Source organism: Miscanthus floridulus, unplaced genomic scaffold (assembly GCF_019320115.1).
Source record: "Miscanthus floridulus cultivar M001 unplaced genomic scaffold, ASM1932011v1 fs_568_1_2, whole genome shotgun sequence".
NCBI classification, from domain to species: Eukaryota; Viridiplantae; Streptophyta; class Magnoliopsida; order Poales; family Poaceae; genus Miscanthus; species Miscanthus floridulus.
In genome coordinates, this window is record NW_027096944.1 from 1,575 (window position 1) to 8,624 (window position 7,050).

Consider the following 7,050-nt stretch of genomic DNA (forward strand, 5'->3'; position numbering starts at 1 on the left):
TTATGGACACTCGACAAACCATTTATCAAGTGCAAGATAAAAAGTCGAGAAAGGCTGCAAAGCTACCGTATCCCGTATTGGAACATCAAGGCTAGATTATTGAACGTATAATTGGATCGGTGGACAGTGGTGCAATCAATGCTCTGTCGCTCTCGTAGACCTTTACGGGGCTCGGTCCTGGCTTCTTTGCCACGAATCCTCACCGTCGTGTGAACTGCTCTGCCAGAAGCCTGGACAGTTGCGAGGACACGCATGGTAATGGCGGGTGCAGTGCAGGGTGACCAAGTAAGGCCATGTACAGTAGAGAGACAGGTTCTTGGAACTTACTCCTTTATTCTAAATTATAAGTCATTTTAAAAATCTTAAAGAATCATAGCATGTAAAGTTTAACTAAAATTATAGAAAAGACTACAAAGATTTGTGACATCAAATAGGTATACTATAAAAATATAATTAATGAAGAATCTAATGATACTTAGTTAGCATAATAAATGTTATTATCTTATCATATAAATTTGGTTAAACTTGAGATGATTTGACTCTCCAGAATTCTTGGAATGGCTTATAATTTGGGATGGAAGGAGTATAACACAGACGGCTAAACAGACAGCTCGTGCAATCCACGGACAACTGCTATCTATTTGGTTGTCTACAAATCATTTAATGTTTGCATGTAGCCATGATCAATCATGAATATCATTTCTACATACCATTGCGTTGCTAATTGATGCAAAATAAATCTTCAAAGTAAATCATATTATATATGATGTAATATAATACATTTCATAAATCAAATATATCATATGTCTTCTTCCCCTGTTAACCAGAACTTGCATAATGTATAATATATAATATCGACTCTAACTTTCTTTGTTTCCATAGGTTGCCGTACGTGCTCAACAAGATCATTCCTGACGGAACGCACGGGCAGCGGCAAGCCGGATGATCCGCATGAATTATTTTCAACAGAACATTCTTCATTAGTACTATAAAATAAAATAAAATATCATAATCGTCATAATAACTCTTTCACTCTTTGCAAGTTCTGGTTGTTGTCTGTGTCTGCCAGCGGCCTACGTACACTACGTTTGTCTTGGCCCTTGTTTAGGTGGCCGGAATTGGCACCGCCAAATTCACTGTTGCGCGCGGTAGCACATTGTAGTATTTCGTTTGTATTTAGTAATAATTATTCAACCATTGACTAATTAGGCTCAAAACGTTCGTCTCGCAAAGTAGAATCAAACTGTGCAATTAGTTTTTGATTTCGTCTATATTTAATACTTCATGCATGTACCGCAAGTTTGATGTGACAGGGAATCTTCTTTTTACATAGTGCCAGGACGTACGTCGTCAGTCCTGAGTGGTCTAGAGGAGTACTCCCTCTGTCCCATAATATTTGCACACGTAGGTACCAGAGGCATGCACTTCTAGGCTGTCGGATGAACCAGCCGGTGGGACCAGAGAAAAAACAATCGACTTGTGTCAAAGAAAAAAAAAAGAACCCGGACAACAAGTTCGGCATAGTACTACGGAGTACTCTGGACTCTAGAGGTTTCCAGGATCCTCATCCATCGTCAATGTGTGTAAAACAAAAGGAAAAGAAATAGTAGACGATGCTTACCATACTCCAGAACTTCCTTTCTCCTCCACACAGCACCACCGTACCTCTGCACCTGGCTGACATCTATAGGGGTATTTTGATAATTTTTGATCTGTCTTGGTTACCGTGCTAGATCTAGAAGTAGTAGCTCGCTCGCTCGCTCGTCATTGAAAATGGCCAGCCGCGCCGCTTGTATTTACGTCTGCATGACCTACTCCATCGCACAAATCAGAATCAGAACACCGGCGAAATATCTCTATACAGATACAGCCAGCCTCGCCAATTTCACGTCAAGCGTATGCGTAGGCGGCCACAGCTCGCAGTGCGCCGCGGATCGGATGCACAGAACGAACGGCATAAACCACAGCAACCAACAGCTATATCACACGCATTTCTGCAACTGCAAAGCTGAGCTGAAAGCTGCATGCATACAAGCACATAGAAGACAGAGGTTGCGTCGTAGAGCGAGTCGATCCGTCGCCGGCGCGGCGCCCCCGCCTCTCACCACCTATGGGCACGGCGAGCGATCAGCAGAACACGCCGCTCCTGTCGGCAGAAGGCGGTGGCGGCGAAGAAGGCGTGGTGACGCTGCCGGGAAACGACGCTGGCGGCGGGCACGGGGTGAGCGCGCAGCTCGAGCGTATCCTCGCCGACGAGTCGGTGCCCCGTGCGCAGCGGCTGGCGCGCGCGGCGCGGGTGGAGCTCCGCCTGCTCGTGGCGCTGGCCGCGCCTGCCGTGGCCGTCTACATGATCAACTACTCCATGTCACTGTCTACGAGGATCTTCTGCGGGCAGCTCGGCACGCTCGAGCTCGGCAACGTCGGGATCCAGGTCTTCGCGTACGGCCTCATGGTACGTAGTATTTCTTCATCGTTGCCATGTTGCCAACAGATGCGTGTTAGCCGGTTAGTATATCTTTGCTCTTACTACTGAACATTTGGTTGTTGCATTGCAGCTGGGCATGGGGAGCGCGGTGGAGACGCTGTGCGGGCAGGCGTACGGCGCGAACAAGTACGAGATGCTGGGCATCTACATGCAGCGCTCCATCGTCCTGCTCACGGCCACCGGCGTCCCGCTGGCCGTCATCTACGTGTTCTCGAAGCAGATCCTCCTGCTCCTCGGGGAGTAGGAGCGGATCGCGGAGGCGGCCTGGGTGTTCGTGCTCGGCCTCATCCCGCAGATCTTCGCCTACGCCTTCAACTTCCCCATCCAGAGTTCCTGCAGGCGCAGAGCATCGTGGCGCCCAGCGCCTACATCTCCACGGCGACGCTGGCCGCGCACCTGGCCCTCAGCTGGTTCGCGGTCTACAGGCTGGGGCTGGGGCTGGGCCTTCTGGGCGCGTCGCTGATCCTCAGCCTCAGCTGGTGGATCATCGTCGCCGCGCAGTTCGTGTATATTGTTAAGTCCCAGAGGTGCCGCCGGACGTGGACGGGCTTCTCCTGCAGAGCGTTCTCCGGCTTGCCGGAGTTCCTCAAGCTCTCGTTCGCGTCGGCGGTCATGCATGCTTTGCCTCGAGACGTGGTACACGCAGATCACCGTGCTCATAGCGGGCTTGCTCAAAGACCCGGAAATCGCCCTTGATTCTCTTGCTGTCTGGTATGTTCTGTTAATAGTCAATTAATTACTCACAATTGTTTCTTGGATGGACACGTGCTAATGCCTTTTAATTGTTCCATTCACAATGTCAACTCTCGACTCGATCAGCATGTCCATATCAGGATGGGTGTTCATGGTGTCGGTAGGCTTCAACGCTGCTGCTAGGTACCTCTAACTTTTTGTAGCAACACACTGCTGCTCACACAGCACTCAACTAGATCAACAGAATTAACGAGAACCACTAAACAAAATCAACACGTGCTAGAGATGTATATATGTATATACTATGAGTCTGAACGTATACGACGACGACATTGCAGCGTGAGGGTGAGCAACGAGCTCGGAGCCGGGCACCCCATGGCGACATCTTTCTCTGTCAAGGTCGTGACCACGCTGTCTTTGATGGTGGCGTCCATTATAGCAGTCATCGTCATGTGCCTCCGTGACTACATCAGCTACGTCTTCACCAAAGGGGATGACGTTGCGCTCTCCGTGTCCACCATGACCCCGCTGCTCGCCGTCACCATCGTGCTCAACGGCATTCAGCCCGTCCTATCTGGTATACACATTATATACTCCTACTTAGGGATGAAAATGGTACGGATATTTTCCGACCGTATTCGAAACCGAATCCGTTTAGATGGGTCGAGATCTGTCCGTATCCGAGTCCGGATATCCAACATCCGATACCGTATCCGTATCCGAATACTCAAATCGCATATTTATGATGTCGATATCCAATCGTATCCTATCCGACATAGTTGACACTATCCGTATTCGAATCCGAATCCGGACAGAAATATGAAAACAAATGTAATATCGGTAATATCCGTCCGTATCCGATCCATTTTCATCCCTATTCCTACTCCTATATGTTTAGTACTACTTTTCTCAATTGAAAGTCATTTTGGCTTTTCGGTGCATAGCTATGTATCTAGATATATACACTATGTCTTAATACATTGTAAAAACTATTACTCTGTCTCATAATATAGATGACATAAACCCCTCCTGTTTCTTCAAAAAAAAATATAGATGACATTGTAGAATCTGTCATAGTTATCAATGCTGAAGGCAAAAGACCACAATGGCCCTACAAAGGAATCATAACCTAGCCTCTAGCCCATCCGTGACCCCTTTGCATTGAGCGCAACCCCACCCACGCTACCCCTATGCTTCGGGCTCTGCCCACATTCGCCCTCCTCTGTGTCCTTCAGGGTTGGAGCGTTGTGGTCCTTTGCTCCCTTCATGTCGGGCCCTACTAGGGGGCTAATGTCGGGGAGCAGGCGTCGGCTTCGAGAGCGGTGTCATCAGGGAAGGGGTCATCAGCTGTGGAAGGGCAAGCCACCACCCTCTCACCAGGTGCCACCTTGGCACCAGGTGGTACCGTCTTGGTGCACCCTCGGCTCGGTAGCGCCTGGTCGACCCGGCTTGGTGTCGGACCGATATGTCTTTGGTGTTGTCCTTTACCCGCACCACCTGGACATCGCTAGGTGCTTGCCACCGAGAGGATGGCGTAGAATGGGAGGGAAGTGGATCCCGCCACCCTTGCTTTGGGGAGAAAATCGGGATGGTGGGTGCGAGCGTTTGTGTGCGAGCTGTGGCAATCATAATGGACGGGATAAGGCTACTCCCACCACGAGAATTTTTCCTTTTTTATTTACCTTAGGTCACTGGATGGAAACAACAACGAGATGGATGGACTAATGGTATGGTTGGGTGGAACCCGCATGATAGGCTATAGTATTAAGTATTATAATACAAAATTTGAATGCTATAAAGTAAGTATTTTGATGGAGACGAAGGCCGGAGAGTTTAAATCTAGAAAAAACAAAATGAATTATAGTTTGGAACGAAGAAAGTAGTGACTTCATTTTCTCCATTGGACCATACATCAATCATTTTCTCCATGGTGGCGTGTTCTTTAGCAGCTAATACTTGGTGCTTTTGGGTTTGTCTTACTAGCTTTAATCGACTGGTGGCTTGAGTGGTTGAAAAGATGACACTGATCTTTTTTTTTTCTTTGCAGGTGTGGCGGTTGGCTGCGGGTGGCAGGCGTTCGTGGCATATGTGAACATCGCGTGCTACTACGGCATTGGGATCCCGCTTGGCTGCGTTTTGGGATTCTACTTTGATCTAGGTGCCATGGTAAAGCTGTAGATTTCCTATTCGAAAATCACACTCTTTCAATTATATATCCTGTGTGTTTTGTTCAAGGAGAACCCACGTGTGTACATGCAGGGAATATGGGGTGGAATGATAGGTGGATTGATTGTTCAGACGCTTATTCTTATCTGGGTCACACTTGGCACTGATTGGAATAAAGAGGTACTGTAAAGTTTTCATAACCTTATGCATCTACTTTTAAAAGGACACACATAGAACATATTCTTTACACCCTTTTATTCTGAATATGAACCTTTTGATACATTAGCCTCAATATAACCGGTTTCAGTATGAAACTTTGACTTGCAACTTTTTTGGAATATATGTACCATCAATCATGTGTTGCCAATTAATCTACAAGTTCTTTATATAGATTTGGGTCAAGTCAAATAAGTTTGACCAACTAAAACACTGAATCAATCTATAATTGGAATCAGATGGAGTATACATGCATATTGCAATTTATGTGTTTTATATGAGTTAACTATATATATGTGTGTGTCATCAGTAACTTGGAAAAATATATATATGCAAATGGAATTAAGGTTCAGAGTTAATGTAATAGTATCTCAAAACCATGAAGACGATGGATTTGGTTCTATACATGTTTTTTAGCGATAATTTAATGATCTAGAGTTATTTGGAGAAAGAAAGAATATTTTACTGTTAACTTTGCATATACACACTTAACTTTGTATTGTATTATAGGTAGAACAAGCGCGCATGAGGCTAAACAAATGGGATGACAAAAAGAAGCCCCTTTTGGCGGAAGATTGAAAAGTTATACGGATGGTGCACGCGGTCTACTATGCATGTCATAAGATTGCCAAAGTAGTTATTAGCTTGTTTGGCATTGAAATGGTAAAACTGAAATTCAAACAAGAAAGGACTAATGGCTCTCTTGAGCAAAGTTTTTCACTGCTACAGCTGGCCTTTGTATGGGCAGGGCCTGCTCATAAGCATTTGAAGGGGCGGTTTGCCCAGCCACTCATACGAAAGCGTGGCTACAAATCGTCGATTTATAGGGACGGTTCCCTAGGCATCCCTATAAATTGGATTTGTAGGGGCGGTGACGAGATCCTAACATACAGGCATGTTAAGCCTCGGGTCTAATGGTTTCCGAACGAAGAAGACCCCCGACCAACTCCTTCAAGATCGCCCGAGGGCTCGGGGGCTATGCCCATCGGGCACGCTTGCGCGCAATCTCTGGCAAAGAGACCCGGCCGAGCCTGACTCGACCGCAGCTTCCGCCTGGGACTCGGGGCTTCCCCGAGCCTCGCGCTCCCGATCTACGGCACCTCCGGGCTCGGCCCTTGGCTCCTGCTCGGCTAATGATGCCAGCTAAGGCCTGGGCACAAGAAGACAAACCCCAGGCTATTGATGCTCGGGGGCTCCCTAACACTGCTCCCTAGGCATGCCCCTACCGCCTGCTCCTCTGATAGGGTCACGTCCAGGGCGTGACACAAGACAACAAAGCTTCCCGCGGCCTCCAGGGCCTCGAAGGCTTCTAGGCCCGCACGTCAGCCCCTGGAGCCAACCTCCTTCGCCACCAAGAAGACTCCAAAAGGTCTCACATGGAGGAGGTCGGTTCAAGACTACACCCTCTGACACGTAGAGTGTCAGAACAGAGCAGTCGGACGACGCCTAGGCTTCTTCAGCTCCAAGACACCTCGACGGTCCACGGTGCA

The 7,050-nt window shown here is 47.6% G+C and overlaps 1 pseudogene; it reads left to right on the forward strand.

Moving 5' to 3' along the window:
• Positions 1-1,968: 1,968 nt before the first annotated feature.
• LOC136532273 (protein DETOXIFICATION 40-like) lies at positions 1,969-6,564 on the forward strand (annotated as a pseudogene).
• Positions 6,565-7,050: the final 486 nt, after the last annotated feature.